The 20077-nt window shown below is 33.9% G+C and overlaps 2 pseudogenes; one reads left to right on the plus strand and one right to left on the minus strand.

The window, feature by feature from the left end:
* Nucleotides 1-1068: 1068 nt before the first annotated feature.
* On the minus strand, nt 1069-3071 carry LOC130981195 (disease resistance protein Roq1-like; annotated as a pseudogene).
* Nucleotides 3072-3169: 98 nt separating this feature from the next.
* Nucleotides 3170-5502, plus strand: LOC130981196 (disease resistance protein Roq1-like; annotated as a pseudogene).
* Nucleotides 5503-20077: the final 14575 nt, after the last annotated feature.

The raw sequence follows: 20077 nt of genomic DNA on the forward strand, positions 1-20077 counted from the left end.
TTTAGATTTATATATATATATATATATATATATATATATATATATATATATATATATATATATATATATATATATATATATATATATTCAAATTTTATCTTTTCGCTTTCTCTATAAAAAAAATACTTAATAAGTTGTTCTAATTTATTTTATTAATTTTTGCTACCCTTCCATACTTGTCCTTGAGAAAACAAAAATCAACTCGAACTCCATCGTGTATTATTTAGATTATCAACCCCTCTCCTGTTCCCCAAACACCCCGTTCTAGTGGAACAAAACAAACGATGTCGAGCCAAGAGCACTCCCATTTTCATATACTAGAAAAAATAGTGGATAGAAGAATCCACTAAATATTAATTAATCTGTATTGACCACGAATCTCAATGATCAAGAATTAGAAATTAACATGATAAAGAACTCAAGAATATCTAGTAGTATTAGAAAATCTCTAATTCAATTCCAATTTGAAAATCAAATAAGTCGTATCTTACTCAGACTGATAAAAAGAGCTGAGGTTATACTAAAAGCCGCTAGTAGAAACACCACTCAAATAAAATAGACTTCCGAAATGCGGATATATTTGAATTAAAGGAATTGGTATGGTATTAATTAAAAGGAAATGGAAAATATAGAAAAATTTAATAACCCAGCTAGAAAACAATTGATACAGTTGGATCCCCCACCCAAATTAGTCGTACCTTTAAAGTCCAATTCTTCCCCATACTACGAGAGAAAGGAAAAATGTGAAAACTACCATTAAAGTTGCGCCTCAACGCATTTCGGAAAAAACCAGCTAGCTCTGGGCTCAAGTGGCATTTCACCCCTAATTTTTTTTCTTATACAATGAACATGAGAAATTATCTTTTGTTATGTAATATGACATAAACAAGCTTCTTAACATTAGTAATTAACATGTAAGGAATAATTTCAAATTTTCATTCAACGTAGAAATTTTCTATGTTAATTTAATTTGATTAATGGTTGACATTATATTATATGCATACATAATGTAATTTTTTATTTCCCATGCTGAGCATTTTTCGTGCGATTAATGTATTTTTTGTTTTCTCAATTTTCTTCTTCTTCCTTCTCTCCTGATACGTTTCCCTTATTTCTTCCTAATGTAATATTACACTAAGACAGGTGTGGCATCATGCCAATGACACATGGTATTCTATACATTTCATTCTTCTTCAAATCTAAACGATGCCATCTAGAAATGTTACAAAATGAACATGGCAAAACTTTTATGTCAGTGCCAATTAAAGTAAGCTATTCTAGATTTTCCATCTTTTTCTGAATTTTTAGAAATTTCTCAAGGCTTGAGCATCCAAATAGACAGAGTGTTTTCAGTGAGGCCAAATTAATAACAGTAGAAAATTTTTAAGCTTGGGGTACTTTTCAGCATTCAATATTTTAAGTTTAGATAAAAAAAATAAATTGTGAACTGACATTAAATTACTGCATCCTTTGAAAGAAAATTCTTCTAAAGTTTGAAGATTATACACATCAGGTATCTCTTTCAAAGAATCACTGTAATCAAAATTCAAAACTTTCAAGGTGATTGACATCTAGAGAAAAAACAAACAAACAAATAAAATAAATAAGCAAACTAAAATAAAACTAATAAACCTTATCAAGAATTTACAAACATACAAGATCATAAAAATGAATTTAGTACGCTTACCTTGGATAAGCTATCCAACTTGGGTAACATGTAGAGATAGTCAGTCAACTTGGGTATGGAAAGTTTTTTTGGATCAAAATTAGAAAAAAAACTTTGAAGGATACCTCCTCCATTCTAATGCTCTTAAACTATTTAGAAGATATATATTTGAGACCTTTGGAAAAATGACAATTTTTTATGATAAGAATTTTGAGATTTTTTATATGTTTAAAAGCTGTTCCATTCAATTTTACTTCTATATCATCATTTTTCTCTTTTTCCAATGGATCTTCACTTTCTTCCTTTCTAAATGAGAGAAATTCCAGATGTATGATTTCAATGGAACTACTTCCCTTTTGTCACACAAAAGTAATAACATGAATTAATTAAAATACATCTGTTAAAAAAAGTCTTTAATAAACTTGAGTAAAAAAAATTATTATATACTTGATTATCTTCTAAAACTTTAACTATATCCTTGTAGAACTATAATCTACTATGCTTTCTAGGCATTTCTGATAATTTTACTCGATATATATCTTTGCCCATGTCCTCCATTAGATCATGTAATGTTGTTTTATGAGAGATTTTTCAACCAACATTCCAATATAATATTTCATACAACTCCCATAATGAGCTTGAAGTATATCTGTAACTTTCCATGAATTATATCCTTTAAAATAACAACCAATATCAAGAAAAACACTCTGCACATCTTCTCCCAAAGTATCAAAACTAACCTGAAGTATCTTATATATTTTATTATCAAAAACTTTTTCATATTGATCTATTGCAAATTCCCACAGTTCTAAATCTTTTCCAAACAAGTTAGAATCTATAATTTTCAAATCCAACGGAAGTTCAAAAGCATAAATTATTTATTGCACAGGTTAAAACATTCTCATACCTTGGGTTGACAATATCTGTTTTAAAAGCTTTCCAATGAAACAAATCTAAGGACCCTTCCTTATTTAAACCTTGTACCTCATATGTTCTTTCAATGTCATGAAGTGTCAGCAAATGTTTGTCCCGTGTTGTAATAATGATTTTGCTTCCAGGATGAAACCAATAAGGTTTTTTCGCAATAGCTATCAACTAGTCATGCTCATCAACATCATCCAGAATCAAAAGAACTTTCATTTGACTGAGTCTAATACTTTTTTTTGTGAAATTTCTCCCTTAACACCTATTATCTGGACTCCTTCCTTTCCTAATATCTTACAAAGTTGATTGTTTCAAAGATACACCAACCCATATTTTTGTAAAATTTCTCTCACTTTTTCAAGAAAACACACACCTTTAAAATTGTCAGCAATCAAGATATAAAGAGCAAGAGTAAGTGATGTTTTCCTATGCCACCAATTCCATGTATCCCTACCATGTGAATTTGATCAGTAGAATCCATTTCCAAAAGGAAATTATTTTTGACTGATGGTTGACATTATTTTATATGCATGCATAATGTAGTTTTTATTTTCGTACTGAATATTTTTCATGCGATTAATGGATTTTTTTACCGTGCAGAGCATTTCTCGTGCATTGCACGAGTCATTCATTAGTAGCTTTCTATAATAAAATGAAGTTTGAATGCTTTTTTATTTTAGTATGAGGTACAAGGTTTAAATTAGGAAGGATCCTTAGATTTGTTTCATTGGAAATCTTTTAAAACATATATTATCAACCCAAAGTATGAGAATGTTTTAACCCGTGCAGTAACTTATGCTTCTGGACTTCCATTGACTTTGGAAGTTATAGGTTCTAATTTGTTTGGAAAAGATTTAAAACAGTGAAAATCTGCAATGAATCAATATGAAAATATTCTTGATAATAAAATACGTAAGATACTTCATGTTAGTTTTAATACTTTGGGAGAAGACGTACAAAGTGTTTTTCTTGATATTGCTTGTTGTTTTAAAGGGTATAATTTCTGGAAAGTTACAAATATACTTCAAGCTCATTATCAGATTTGTATGAAATATCATATTGGAATGTTGGTTGAAAAATCTCTCATAAAGAATAATCAATTCAAAATAACATTACATGATCTAACAGAGGACATGGGCAAAGATATATATCAAGAAAAATTGTCAGAAATGCCTGGAAAGCATAGTAAATTATGGTTCTACAGGGATATAGTTAAAGTTTTAGAAGATAATCAAGTAAGTAATAGTTTTTTTTTTTTACTTAAATTTATTAGAGACTCTTTTTAACACATATTTTGATTCATTCATGTTTTTACTTTTGTATGATGAAAGGAAACTAGTGCCATTGAAATCATACATTCGGAATATCCTTCATTTAGAAAGGAAGGAAGTGAAGATCGATTGGAAAAAGCGAAAAATGATGATGTAGAAGTAAAATAGGATGGATCAGCTTTTAAAGTTTAAACAGATGAAAAATCTCAAAACACTTATCATAAAAAAATTGTCATTTTTCCAAAGGTCCCAAATATCTTTCAAATAGTTTAAAAATATTTGAATGGAGGAGGTATCCATCGAGATATTTTTTCTCTAATTTTGATCCAGAAAAGCTTTCCTTACTCAAGTTATCTTATTATCTCTACATATCACCCAAGTTGGATAGTTTATCCAAGGTAAGCGTACTAAATTCATTTTTATGATTTTGTATGTTTATAAATTCATGATCAGGTTTATTTTGTTTTATTTTAGTTTGTTCATTAATTTTATTTGTTTGTTTGTTTTTTCTCTTGATGTTGCTCAATTTAAAAGTTTTGAATTTTGATTATAATGATTCTTTAAAAGAGATACCTGATTTGTCTAATCTTCAAACTTTAAAAGAATTTTTTTTCAAAAAATGTAGTAATTTAATCTTGGTTCACAGTTTCAATTTATTTTTTATCTAAACTTAAAATATTGAATGCTGAAGAGTATCCCAAACTCAGAAGTTTTTCACCTATTATTAATTTGGCCTCACTAAAAATACTCAGTCTATCTGGATGCTCAAGCATTTGAGAAATTTTTAAAAATTCTAAAAAAAGATGGAAAAAATCTAAAAGCGCTTACTTTGCTTGGTACTGGAAATGTTCATTTTGTAATCTTTTTAAATTGTGGTATTTGTATTTGGAGGAGAATGAAATGTATAGAATACCAAGTGTCATTGGCATGATGCCACGCCTGTTTGAATGTGATAGAGTTAAGAGAAAATAAGAGAAGGGTATCAGGAGAGCAAGAAGAAGGGCTTCATGGAATACTCACTCATTCCCTCCCCTTTTCACATATATATCATCTTTCTCTAAAAAACAATAATTTGTTATATGACTTTTTTTCCACTAGCTGTTGCATGGTTTTCAATCTGAATGTGTTAGACCTAAGGGGCAACAATTTCACAGTCTTTCATGAATGCATCCAATAATTTCGCATTCTATAACATCTCAATGTGGATGATTGTGAGCATTTTCAGGAGATTAGAGGGATTCCACCAAACTTGAAAGAGTTCTCAGCATTAAACTGTAAATCATTAAGTCAGAGGGGCACAAGCGTGTTACTCAATCAGGTATTGTTACTTTTTAATCATTAAGAATGCAGATGACATCATAATTCATATTAAATTAATAATGCATGGTAAACTATTACTTCTGCATTATGAATGAATGACAGCAAGTGCACGAGGGTAGAAGCACCCACTTTGTGATGCCAAGTGGAAGCATTCCAAGGTGGTTTGAGTGGCGCAGCAGTGGACCTTCTATTTCTTTCTGGTTTCGTGGCACCGAATTCCCTTCCAAATCTCTTTGCATTGCAATTCTACTCAAACATGACATCCATTCCCCACCACTTCAAGTAAAACCCATTGTGACCATCAATGGCAACCAAGTTTGACATGGATTTGGAAGACCAATGGATCAAATATCTATTTTTAATATGAACAAACATTTTGATTATAAAGCACTACATTTTGAAAGAGGATGGAATCATGCGAAGCTTTCATATAAAGTATATGGGAGATATTTGATTGCAAAAGAGATGGGAATGCACGTATTGAAGCAAGAGAGTAGTAGTACAATGGAAGATATTCGATTCACTAATCCATACAAAATGACACAAGTAATTATAATGATGATCATGCTCTCAACAGCATTCTCCAACCATCTCAACAGCATTCTCCAACCATAAGAAGCAGCCCTTGCTCCTCCAAACATGCATTTGTTTGTGGACCTTGCTGTTTCTAACACACACACTTTCTGGATAATAACTGTCAGTTAGGAAAGAGGGTAGGTAGGATTCAATATCAGCATCCGCACAGCTATATGGTTGTCACCACTTGTGTATGTCATAGTATTTTTTGTAAGAACCGCAATTAATCGAACCGGTTAATTAAGTGGTTATATTGCCCGGTGCTACGCGAGAAAAAGTAAAAACGATCAAAAACCTTAGAAAAATAGTAGAAATAAAAAACTGGACGTTAATTTTAAAGGTTTGGCCCGAAGTTGGGCCAAACGGCCTAAAAATGCTAACGGGTTGAACCGGGCCCAAGTTGGGCCCAAGTCCAACATATATAAAGGTTCATTTAATGAACCCTAGCCTCATAAACATACACACACTTCAGAAATTGAGAAAGGGAGGAGAGGAAGAAGAAAACCCTTTTTACCTCAATCTTCCCAAGCTCATATCTTGAGCTATAGAGCTTCGATTTGCGTGCCGTCGGTGGCTACGCGTTCCTTGAGAAGAGCTCTACAAAACCCCTCTCTAGAGATAAGCTTAAAATCCTCCCAGTTCTTCTCTCTAAAATTTCGGGTACCTAGGGTTTTTTATTAAGTGAGTTTTTGTGATTCTTGATGTTTAGGTTCACTCTAACCCTTGCTTAGCTTTGGGTTTTGCCATCCAAATCTGTTGAGAAAGGTAAGAGGCTTTGATCTTTTGTGAAATTTTGATTTATGTTGAGCCCTAGGTTGATTTTGTGGTGATTTATATGTATATAGCTTGATTATTGTGAGTTTGGGGCTTGTTGGTGCTTGTTGGAGCTACATTGATGGTTGGATTTTGGTTGAAAGCTCATTTGGTTCATATTGGGAATCGGCCAAGGTATGGTTTCGGTTTCCTCTATGTAGTATATAATATTCATGGACACTTAGGCTAGTGAACCATAAAATAGGATTGGATTTGAATGGTTGATGAGTGGTTTAATGATATTGTATGATGATGTTTGATGAAATGATGATTTTGAGTTTGGTATTGATGATTAAAAGTGATATGATGAGGATTATTGATTTGTGAAGTTGAGGAGTGAATTATGTTGATAAATGTGATATTGGTGTTGATTGATTGGTAATGTAGTTGGAAAATTGTTAATGAAGATGACATATGAGATATATTGATGTTGATGTGGTGGATGAGAAAAAATGTGGTAAATTGGTGTAAGATGACATAGAGGGTTGATTTTGATGAAGGGTGGAGGTTGGGAATCGTTTGGTTTGGTTTTGGTTGTGTTTTGCAAAGTAATTGTGAAAATTGTGATTTTGGGTAAAAGAGGAATTTTGGTAAACTTTGTTTGATCATAACTTTTTCCTCGATTTTCAAAATTCATTGAAATTTGTTTAGAATTAAAGATCTTTGAAAACCCTTTAAATCGGTATAAAGTTTGTAAAATTTGGAATTTCGTAGAGGAAGTTATGATCATTCAAAAATTGATGTTGAAAATTGGAAATTCTGCAAAGTTACAGAATTCTGAGTTTTCTGGTATGTGCGCACGCACAGCCTTGTGCGTACGCACACTCTGCATAAATGGTGACTTGTGCGTACGTACAAACCTGTGCGTACGTACAAACCTGTGCGTACGTACAAACCTGTGCGTCTGCACACGCAGAGGTAGGCAATCTGCTTGCAGCGCTGGCACAGCTTGTGTGCGCGCACACTAATGGAAAGTTATGACCTGTGCGTACGCACAGACCTGTGCACACGCACACGTTGGGGAGGCCAATCTGTTGGGGCGTTGGCACAGGTTGTGCAAGTGAACAAACCCTTTTATGTTTTGACACCTGTGCGTACGCACACCCCTGTGTGTACGCACACTTTTAAAAATTTTCTGGGCGTGCACACGCACACCCCTGTGCGGACGCACACGCCCTGTTTCTCAAATTTTGCTTTGTTTTCAACTATTTCTTCTTCCTGACAAGGTTGTAAGCTTCTATAACATCTTTTTAAGACTTTTGGACATATTTTTGGGTGCTCAAACATGGGAAATGGTTTAAGGGTTTTAGACACTATTATTTGAAAAAGTTAGCAAACGGAGTACTAGGTTTCTATTGTTTTGGGGAAGGCTTGATGATGTATGATGAATGGTTGATGAATGAGATACGAAATCAAGGAACTGAGATGTGAATGAACAGTGGTTGAAAAGAGTTGAGGACTCTGAATGAAGTGATGGATCCATCTTGTGCAAAAAAATGTTTTGAAAACCACTGTATCACTTTTCATTGAGATTATGAGACGCTATGCGCCCGGCAGGAGCCGAAGTTGGATCCTGCCTGTCAAGGTAGCGGCGGTGGCATAAGGGCGGTGGTTCGTCCTGCTTGCGCTTAGATGTGAGGTCGGTGGCAATAGATCCCGCTCACATCCCTTCAGATCATCAGAGCGTAGAGGCACAAAATCCTGGATAATGATCCGAGCACTATATCTAGGGGGTTTCCACACCATGAATCCGAAGGGTAACACCTCCATGGAGATGTGTCGGGTTGGCAGTTGAACCAACAATGTGATATCACAGCCAGTAGAGTAGGCATTTATCATATGCATTTTTTACTTGTTTGTATGCTTTGCCGACTTGATATTGTTCTCCCTATCTGTTTAACATGTCTAATTGCTACTTGTATTAATTGTTGTATATGCCTTTACTTGTGTTTTACTTGTATTGTATAAACTTGTGCTTTTACTGGATTTGAGGAGGTTCGGAAGGCGGTGGCAATGGGATCGCATGGCGGATTGGTTGGTGAAGGTTGTGGGACAGCGGTGTTTGACTAGAGTAAAAATTCCCTAAGATAGATTACCTTGTTATGGTTCTACGGCTTAACTTGTATTAAGGAATTACATATTATGCTGTTTTGGTTTAGTATGCTTTAAATTTGGATTCTTGTGATGGATATGGAGTCTAGGATTGCCTTTGGTGTCCCGGAATCTTATATCCTACATCACTGGAAACTATTACCATACTGAGAACCTCCAGTTCTCATACCATATTTCTGTTGTATTTTTCAGATGTAGGTTGCAACCCACCTCGGTGAGTTATCTGGTTGGTGATAGAAGCGGAGGATTTGGATATTTCTTTTGAGCCTTTGATGTATTTTGAACATGTCTCTCACTTTTGTATTTCGTTTCGCCTAGAGGCTTGTGTTTGAGGGAACAAAATTTGTATAAGCTATTTTTACTGTCTGGTTTCATATATGGTCTGTATTTGGCTAGTCGGCCTAAACTCCACGAGTCTTGGCTAGCTTCTTATGATATTATACTATTATACTATGGTGTTTTGTTATTCTATACCTTTTTCTTATGCTTTAAAGTTAGTATCTTTGTTAGTACGTTTCGCGCTTTTGAAATCCATATTTTGAGCGATATTCTTCATCAGGCTTCTAGATATTATTAATTTCTTCTATATAAGATATGTAGAACTGCCGTAACATTTGATTAACCTTTGCTTTATGACGCGAGGTAAGGCTTAGGCTAATTAGGGTGTTACATTTTTTATTAAGGTAAGTGTGATGCTTCCCTTGCTTCTGCTTGTTTGATTAACTATGAAATAGAGATGACCATTCAATATGTTAACTTTGAGCAACTTTTTTGTATCATACATTTATATATTGAATGATTCTGAATTCGTAACACAATGCAATTGCAAAGCAAATAGATAACCCTGTTGCCCATGGTCAATTTGAAGCTTTATTCTTTGCTTTATCTTAACTCATTAAGTTATAGGTAAGAAGATGAATGTTTTGAATCCTGATTTTTGTGGCACGAGAGAAACAAATTATGTTGCATCAATCAATATAGGCCAAGCTTGCTACATTCCCATTTCTAAGAAACGAGCCTTCATTTTGGGACATTAAGCAACAATTATATGATATTGATTCATTCTGAAATTAACAGAGGACTAGGAGTAAAAAAAAGCACAATTGCAAACATAATCCATTCTTTTTGGTTGAAATGAAAGAAAGTGGATACTTGATGGGTGCCTCCATCCTTATTATTATGAACCTGGCATGTGCCGGGTTTTTTTGTTATCTGACCTATGCTTTTCAAATGTATGAGAAGCATGGTTGATGTGAAGAATGTGGATGTGGACTGGTCATTGAAATGTTGGTTATTATAAAATCCATTCATGAATGAAATTTTTTTCTTCCCTTGAATGGATTAGACGTGGTGCCAATTTCAAGTTAGGAAGGTTGAAATTAAAATTCATCTTTAATATTAGTAGTTGCGATAGCAAGCATGCATGTCATTCGTTGTAATTCTCTCTGCATTATTGTGTTGTACATAAACAACTTAGAGGATTTTAGTTGTTATTTTTAGCATGCATCCTAACATGGCCTTTACTCATTTTGTTCAAATTGCTAAATTTTTATAATATGAGGTAGATATTGTTTTTAAATTTGGCACTTATCTGTAAATGTGCAGCAATAACTTATTTGATATATAGATGCAGAGAATAACTATGTATATGTTTATTCTTGTTCATGTAGCACAATGATGAAAGTGAGTTTGGAGCAGTGAACTTGTGATTTCAAGTATATTATTGGAGTTTTGTTTTAAATCTTTTTAAACAAGTTTTGATTTATTCTTATGCAAAGTTGTCCCTGACTTTGAATTGCTTTACTTGAGCAGTGCCTCTCTTTGATATGATTTGAACTTGTTTTGGGACAATATAACCGTCTATTGAAGTTTTAATAAAATCGCTTTCAATCCAGTCTACACTCCTTTACCTTATACTCTGAAAATTTCTGTATGTGATTTAAATCGTTCGATTATAGTGTATCATCTTTTCCTTTTATGAGTAAAACTTTATCTCAGGTTTTCTTCCAACAAGATTGTAGTTTTCATACATGCTTGAAAAAGAAGAGAAAATACAATTTTGCTCTTACCAAATTAATCTTTCCATTTACAAAGTTTGTGTAATCTATTTCCACTTTAATTTATATTGAAATAATGTCACATTTACGCTTTTATTAATCTTTTGAAGGATGTTTGTTACCCATTTTCTTTTTCAAAACATGAAACGATTTCTCCTTAAGTTTTCCATTCTTTACGAACAATGCATTCGAGAATATTTTTAAACCATACTCTTGAGTTCTATAAGCTGTCTTTGGTTTGGATATTCTTCTTCTGTAAACCTCATATTTCTTGATTTAGCTTGAATTCGTTTCAAAATACTGTGTTATTTTTTTTATCTTATTGGTCCTATCGGAATCTCTTCGACTCAAGAGTTACACGTAAAGTTATCAGTTGATTCTCTTTCCAACATTCTTCGTTATTTGTTTATCCTTGTCTACTTGTGATTTCAACAATTCTTTCAAATTCTCGCGAATACGGTCCTTGCTGCTTTTCTTTCTTTTCTAAGATCTGTTATCCTTTTGAGTATACTCGAGATTAGTTTTGGTATCTTGTGTGACTGTTGGACTTAGTAAATGACACATTAATTCTTTAGGACACGTTTGGAGAATGCAAAAAGTAAAACTCGTAAGTGTACGATGTCACAGAGAGTTGTGAAACCTTATTTTACGTAAAAAAGTAATGTTGATGTGGGACTTATGACCAGTAGTAAGGTTTGTAAAGTGTTAAACGAAGTTGAAAACCTTCAGATGAGTTGCCTAATAAAGTACGGTTGGAAATGGTGGAGATAAATTATATTGAAGTTTGAATAGTTGAATCTCTGAAGTTGGTATGAGATCAGTATGCGGGCGTTAAGCACATCGTTTTAACTTCGGCTTGTTTTATAACCTTTTGTCGCCTTGCTTTACCATCACATGTTTGAAACATATTATTTTGTGCATCAAGCCTATCTTGTAATCTTGTTTTGCATCATACTTATATCCTTTATTTTTTATGCTATAGAAAATCTTGGTATTTGAAACTATATGTATATATATATGAGGACTTTTATTTCTTCTTTAAATGAGTTCAAGAGTGAAGTAATATGAAATCTCTTTTATTTTGTATCATTTTCGAGGACGAAAATTTTTATAAGGTGGATAGGATGTAAGATCCATAATTTTCAAAAAAATATTATCATGGGTTAATTTCAATTTATTTATTATTAAGACTTTATTTTTAAAAATTATTTTATTAAAAGTAATTAAATCAAGTTTTGACAATTAAATTAGAAATTTTACTTAATATTATAATTATTGAATAATTTTCTATATTTAAATTAGGCAGCTTAATATTTGTAAAAGAATAAGGATTTTATACAATTTAATTAAATAATAGAAATTCTAGAATTTAATACTTTAATTTTATAAACAAAGAAAATTAATTATATTAAACTTAATTTTAAATTAAAATATTTGATTAAAAGTTAATTAATAAATTAATAATCAAATAACCTTTTCCAAATAAATTTAAAGAATTAAATTAAATTTTTAATTATTACTCTATACCCCTGATTTTATTAAAATTACCTAAACTACCCTAATCCTAACTCTCTACCCCACCGCCACTCACCCTCTTTCCCAAACCTAAACCTAACTGCAAGGGAAACAAAAGCGGCAAAGGAAAGAAAATGGGAAAACAGGAAGAAGAGGAAGAACGGAGTGGGGGCAGGGAAATCAAGAAAAGAAAGAAAATAAAAAAAAGAAGGGAATGAAAGAAAGAAAGAAAGAAAGAAAGAAAATAACTTCCTGCTGCTTGCGCCGCCGCCGCCGTCCAGGAAGCTGCCGCTTCTGCTCGCCGTCGCTGTAGAGACAGCGAAGAGAGATGGCTCGCGATTGAAGGGAGGTCGCGGGCTTGGAACCGCCGCACCTTCATCGCCGTTGTTCGCCTTTTCTGTCACAGCCACCGTCCCTGCTGCGAAGTCCGTCGCCGTTGCTGTAGCTGTCAGCGCCGTCGTCCATGGATGAGGCAGAGGAGAGAGATCCGGGAGGAAGGGAGGATCGGGACCTGTCCAGCCACCGCGCACAGTTGCCGCTCCTATCATCGACCATCCTCATCAAATCCGCCACCTCCGAAGCTTCTGGCCGCGACTTCTGGCCGCACCTCTGCCGCCAGAGAGCGCTGCTGCCACGGAAAACCGCCTTTAAAGCCTGTGTATGTTGGAAACTGCCGCTGAAACCCATGTCTTCTTGGTAAGCACTTTGTTTCTAAAACTTCTTGAAATCAATGTTCTGTTGCAACCTGTTGGAGATTCTGAGATGCTGGTACCGTAGGTTTGGGTTCCGGTATTTGCGCGTCGAAATTAAGGTTGTTATGGAACCACCGGAGATTCGGGGAGTGCCAGAGCTGCCGCCTGTTCGGTTCAGAGGGTCACTGTTGCTTTGTTTCTCGTGGTGAGGTTATTTGATTCTGTTTCAATTTATCGTAAATGTTTCATTACTAATTTCGTTCTATTCCGCTCAATATCAATTTCGCTTTAAATTCTAATTTATGTCAGAAAAGTGTTGTTGCCGCAATTCTTGATGCCGCTGTTGATATTGTCTGAAAATAAACAAGGTTGCTGCCGCTGCTGTAAAATTGAAAATAAACAGGAATTGATGAGTCTAACTACTGAGCTTTGACTAAATCAAGGTATGGGTTTTTCTTAAAATCTAATTTATATTACAGAGTTGTGATAACTAGATATTAATGTGAGAGAACATATGTCTGTGATTATGATTGTCTTCTAAATGTGGTTGTTTGCTGGACTGAATGACTGATTGCTTGATTGCTTGAGTAGTTTGTGATTGCTGAAAAGAAATTAGTTTGAAAGGTTATTTAGTTGATTATTATGAAAAATGGCTTTTCTTGGTTTTGAAGTTATTTTCGTTAATGTAAAGGAATTGGCCTTGGAAATGATTTGGAATATGAAACTGGATTAACTTTGAGTTAGTGACTTTATAAATGATTTAGTATTTGAACTTGTTTGATTTTAAAAGAGATTTACTATTGGCATTGATTCGCTTGAAAACAACGATATTGGAACTGGTTGAATTTTGAAAATGAATGAGATTTGGAAATGGTTGAGAAAGGGTTTGAGAAATGATTATATGGGACCCGAAAAGGGTGGCAGAGTCCGAGTTTTAGAGGAGATGCTGCCGAAATTTTATAAAATTAGAAGCTTCACTTGAAGAAGTTATTTTTAAAAAGGTTTAATTTTAAGTATTATATGATTTGAGATTACTTCATTTATCAAAGGAAAAGTTATGTTTTGGATTGAGAATTGTTAGTAAATGGAATGAAAAGAAGGATGATGAGGATTTCTTTGAAATATGGTTTTTGAATGAATTTGGAAATGAGAATTGGATTGATGAATGATTATGATGTTGAGAATATTGAGAATGTTACATGAAGGTTAATGTCATGGCTTAATAAATGATTATATACTGATTATGAAAATGAAATGGCTTATGAATGAAATATCTGAGATACGAGGTTCCCTGGATTAAGTACCGTGGCTTGCCACCACGTGTATCAGGTTGAAAACTTGATACTCTGTTGACCCTACGACATAAGTGTGACCGGGCACTATATAAATTCCCGGGAATGTTACCCCCATTGAGCAATATTGATTATTTGAGAAAAAGCTATGCATAGACTCTTGGAGATGCACGTCGGGGGACAGTCTAAGGACAATTCAGATTTGTCGGGTTGGCTGGATAACCGAAAGATGAGCCTCATCAGCCATAGGACAGGCATGCATCATATGCATTTGTATGCTTTGCTTGGGCTTGAACTTGTTTTGGTTTGCCTAATTGCTAAACTGTTCCTAACTGCTACTTGAACTATTTGCTGTAACTGCTTCCTACTTGTGTTTTACTTTTTTGTCTTGCCTGTGTTTGTCCTGGCGTGATACATTTGAGAATGGACTTTGATACTGAATTAATGATTGTGTGGTTTGATTGCGTGGTTGGTTTCTGATTGAGATTTGCTTATGTAAAAAGAAAGACCTTGGATTTCTGAAAGATTAAACATGGTTTCTTTAAAAAGGTTTTGAACGATTACCTATTGGTTTTTAAAAGAGTCATAAGGCAATGATAATCACTGAGCTTGAAAACATTTTTCTTATTAAATATCTTCTTATGACAACTTTGAAACTCCGTGGTGAGACCGTGTGGTTAGGTTCTCACCCCCTACAGCTTTATCTTTTCAGGAACCGGCTGAAGAAGCATTAAGAAGAGTCCTATTGAGTTTGGTTTATATACTGTTGTGTTAATTAGATTATTTTATTCCCTCGTCTTTGTTATTACAAGTTTGTAAGAGGAACAGGAATTATATGTTTTATATGTATAGTATATTATGAGTTATTATGTAAGGAGTCTTGTATATGAATCTATGCCTGTTTGTATTCTTCTTAAGATAAAGTGTTTATTTCCGATTTTCAAAGAAATCAGCGATTTAGTGTTGAGTCACAGGCTCCTATTTTAGTGTTTAGTATATAAATTAGTCGTAATACTTCTTGCAATCAGAATTGCGCAGCCGGAAGCGTGACTTCTGATAATGAGGGTGTTACATTTTTCAACTAGTTGGCTCCACTTCTAATTGATTCTCTAGCAGAACTCGATAACAAATTAATTCCTAGCAAATAAGTTTAACACTACCAATTTGGACAACATTAAATTAAGAGCTATGGATAATTATTTATTAATAATATATTAAAAGAGAGCTAAAGATAATTTTTAAATTCATTCTTAGCCTCCTAGATTTTTAACATGATATCATGTTAACTTAAGTGGCTCTAGATCTATTGTTAGCTTTTTACTCCTCTTTTTTCATATCTCCTCTTTCTTCATATGTCTCATTATTTATTTTTTACACCTTAAGGTCCCATTAAATTTATCAAACGTTACAAGGAATAAAATCAATGTCAATCTCACTTTAAGGTCCATTAAAATTATAAAACGTTATACCTAATAAAGGTCCAACTAAAATCAATGTAATAAAATTTAATGTACAAAAAAAAATTAAAATTCCACTAAAATGATCAAATGTTACAAGAAATTAAAAATAAACGTATAAATTTTTTTAAACTTCCACTAAAATTAGGATAACCAATCAATTTTAAATGTAATCAATTGTAATATTAGTTTTAAAATGTAACTAATGAATACAATTAAAAATAACATAATTATATATTATATAATCAGATATTACAAGGATAACTACAACAGTTATTTTAATGGTCACAAATAACAAAGAACAATATAAACATATATACATCTAAATACATATTTTTTATTTTTTTTATATAATCAAATATTACAATGGTAACCATAACAGACACTTTAATGATCACAAATAACAACTTCTATCTTTGTATTATACCATAGAATTCTCATTATATTTTTATCTACACATAATAATCTATCTTATATAATATTATAAGATTCTTTTTTAACCTTAATTTGTTTATATTCTCTGAAGGTTGTGGTAGGCTTAGAGAAGGGGAGTTGAATCTATGCCTTCTTTTTACGTTGCTGTTATTATACTTTTAAACAAACTTTCAATTCTGATTTTGTTTGTACTTAGCAGCAGAAATTTATGGGACAATTTATTTTTGTCTCATAAATATCAGAAAACAGAACACAGCAGAGAAGAGAAAAGCTAACACCAGCATATATCCTGGTTCGCTTGCCTTGTGCTATGCAACCTACGTCCAGTCTTCTCCAACACAATGGAGGAATTTCCACTATAGTTAACAGTATTACATACACCAATTTTACACTCAAGTTCTAACCTAACTTGACATTGGCTATGCTAATACCTAACTATTCAATCTTAGTGCTAACCCAACTAAGAAAGGGATATCTTACAGGTACAAGATACAAGATACTTAACCAACCTAAAGAAATTAGAAAATAACTCTAGGCTTTTCTCTCAAGTGTATCACTCAGCCTTTTTTCACTCATGGCTTTTACTTGAGCTTTCTCACAATGTCTTTTCTCACAAGAAATTACAAAAAGATAAACATAGAAAAGTACATCACAATTTGTAAAACATGAAGGAGATTGACTTCATCAACAGCCTCTTCGCTATGTGCAAAACCAGATTTGCAAACCTACAGTTCTTCAGTATTGGCTGAATGCTTCTTTGAAAGAAAGCATTATCCAAGTAGAGGAACTTCTTTGCAGAACACAACTCACCAAACTCTGGTTTTCTCTCCTTGATTCTGAATGAGCAGAAAGCTTCTTTTTATCTCCTTGTATGTTCCTTGGTTGCTCACCCTAAGTCAACTTCTTGAGCACTGAGCTTCACCAACCCAACCATTCACTTTTTCTCATTAAACATCAGAGTGGAAACTTTGCTTCTGACTTCTCTATCTTGACTGAAAGCCATAATACAGCAACCACAAAAGTCTTCCAATGGTCAACCGAATCTGAACCCCATACACAGCAGATTAGGGCAGAGAGCAACTTTCCCTTGTATGCCATTTTCAGACTTGCAGATAGTTGGGAAGAAGAGAAGAAGATCTGATGCATGTAAAAGGAAATGAGTTATCTTTAACCTAAGCTTGATTTGGTTTGAAATGGTTGAATAGACTTCTGAGTTTCAAGCTAGGACTTTCTCTTTCTTACTTCTTTGATGATCACCTTAGGGAAGAAGCTTTCTCTTTCTCTTTCTCACTTTTCTGAGTTTGTGATTTGACATGGTCAGAGAGGATAGGAACGTTGCTTGTGATGTGAGATCAAGTTTGGAGGGAATTGAAATCAACTCGGGCTTGGATCAGACATCCATTAAGCAACCCGTTTGATTTTGGATGTTTCTTTTGGGCTTTGTTTATTTAACCAGCCCACCAGTCTTGTTTTATTTTCCATTTCATTTGGGCTATAATTCAAATTTTGGCCTGCAACATTTTATAAATAATTAGTAATATGCAATTAAAATTAATCAACACTAATTATTTATTTTGCCAAAAATAATGTTTGTCATCACTAATTAATTTAGTTAATTTCTTAACTCAACAATCTCCTCCTTGATGACAAACATATTTAAGCAATAACCAAAAGGAATTAAATTTTAGTAAGGTTAGAAAACTTCCCTTTGAATTATGTTTATGTTGCTCCCCCTTACTTTTTCAAGAGTGGCTCCCCCTGGATTTATGCTTCTTTTCTTTGTTCCTGTTTTGCATTTCATTTATAGATAGAATAACACAGAGCTACACATCTTTATCTTGACTAAGGGAGTTTAAACACCCACAAAATCAGGCAGCAAAATTTTCAACATGTGAAAACAAGTTTTAATGCAACAGTCAGACAGATATCACACAAGTAAATAATATTAGCTGTAGTAATGTTCATCAGTCCAAGTTCAAGCTCAATTACTACTCCCCCTTTTTGTCATCAAGGGCAGAAAACAAGCAAGATTAACAAAAACAGTACCGTGAAACCTGCAGAAGAAGGTTAGAGCACAGTTCAAAGTACTAATTAAATAACCAAAAGTGCAGTAGTATTAGAGTTATTACAGTCATCCAAAAATAAACAGTTCAACAGTAGCAAAAGAAACAGAATTCATGAGACAAAAAGATCAGCAGCAGTGGCAATGTCTTCATCCTTTTGAAGGTTATCAATAAAAGTCATGAACACAGCCCCTCTATCCCTTGATTTCCTTAGAAAATTCTCATGCTTGCTAGCTAGCTTCCTTTGTTCCTTACTCATTGCAATCATATGATTGGATTGGGAGACAAATTCCTGAACAACATCCTTGACCACATTCAGCAGAGCGAATTTTTTCCAGTAGAGATGGAAGTACCCTCGGTGGAAGGAGCAGGAGATTCCTCAGGGACAAATTCATCATCTCCATCATCTAACACCACCCTCTCAGATCGAGTAGGTTCCTTTTGCTGTTTCACTGCACCACCTCTTTTTAGATATGAATGTCTATTTTGATATTCCTCATTGGTCAAGTCAACACCAAAATACTCAAATATGCAAGTTAGAAACATGCCATAAGGAAGTGCTTTGTCTTTCTCACTCCTAACAGAGTCAAACATGTATCTAACCATCAAATATGCAAATGAAATTTCAGTTTTGGTGAGAAGGGCATATAAAACAAGAGTATCAGTGTAGGATACCCTTTGATATGAACCACTTTGAGGAAGTATAATGTGGTTGACCATTCAGTGCAACTGAGCACGCTCATATCCTAGGGCTTTGTGAGTGGGTGTGATGCCATCAATTAATGAAACATGTTCACAGATGTGTGCTAATGCATCATTGTAGGAAATACCAAAACCCTCATCCCACTTAATTGAAGTGTAAGCACAAGGCCCAGCATCAGTATACTTCAAAGCATCACTGATAGTTTCATTGTTTAAAACTATGTCTCGGCCCTTTACATATGAGTGAGCAGTGCCTTCATGATATGTCATGTTGGCATAAAATTCTTTGACCAATAAGGGATAAATAGGCTTTTTAATGTCAAAAGGTTATTCCAGTCCAGAAAAATCAAGTTATCAACAAATGGAAAACCTTTTCTTCTCAAAGATGGCAAATCAGCTAGAAAAGATGGACACAGTATACGATACCGAATAACCCCCTCATAAAAGTCATTGTTCATGGCAGATTTGAATCTATAAGGATTATAGTTCGAATGAGAGGTCAAAAAGTGAGCTTTATGATCAAAAAACCCAATGTCAGGTTCAATAACTGATTTAAGAGGAACTCGAGTTTTACCTCGCTGAGAATGCACAGGAACAGACCTTGACCTAGGTTGTGGTGGCTCAGGAGCAGGTTCTTCAGCAGCAAGGCATTTGCCCTTGGATGATGCAGGTTTTGAGGAGCTCGGTTTAGAAGGAGTTGCCTTTGGTGCATCGATTTGGCGGAGGATAGAACCCTGGAGGGATTCTTTGTGCGAGCCATAGGGTCGGTTCATGGAGGAGAGGTAGGAGGAGAAGGTGAGGGAGTGAATGTAGGGTCTTGAGAGCGAGTTGATGGTCTAGGATATGTTGGAAGCTTATGAAGCTTTTCACGTGGTGCTCTTTTTGCGATGACTTTCTTCCTCGTTTGGTTAGTTTCAGACTTTTGAGGGAAGAGAAGCAGTAAAGGTAGTGGAGGAAACCGAGGAATTGAGGAGAAGTTAATGGAGGAAAGAGAGGGAGTGTTGGTAACCGTACCCAAAAGAAGTTTTTCACAAACCATGCAACTGCATCACTTTTGAAAAGACTTGAAAAGACATGACCTCATAAAATAAAGATTTTATTTGATTTTAAACTAGGAAATTAATTTTTAAATTTTGAAAACCTTTATTAAATTAAACTGAAAATCTTTTTGGACCAGAAAGC

The sequence above is a fragment of the Arachis stenosperma genome, chromosome 5 (genome assembly GCF_014773155.1).
Source record: "Arachis stenosperma cultivar V10309 chromosome 5, arast.V10309.gnm1.PFL2, whole genome shotgun sequence".
Classification (NCBI taxonomy): Eukaryota; Viridiplantae; Streptophyta; class Magnoliopsida; order Fabales; family Fabaceae; genus Arachis; species Arachis stenosperma.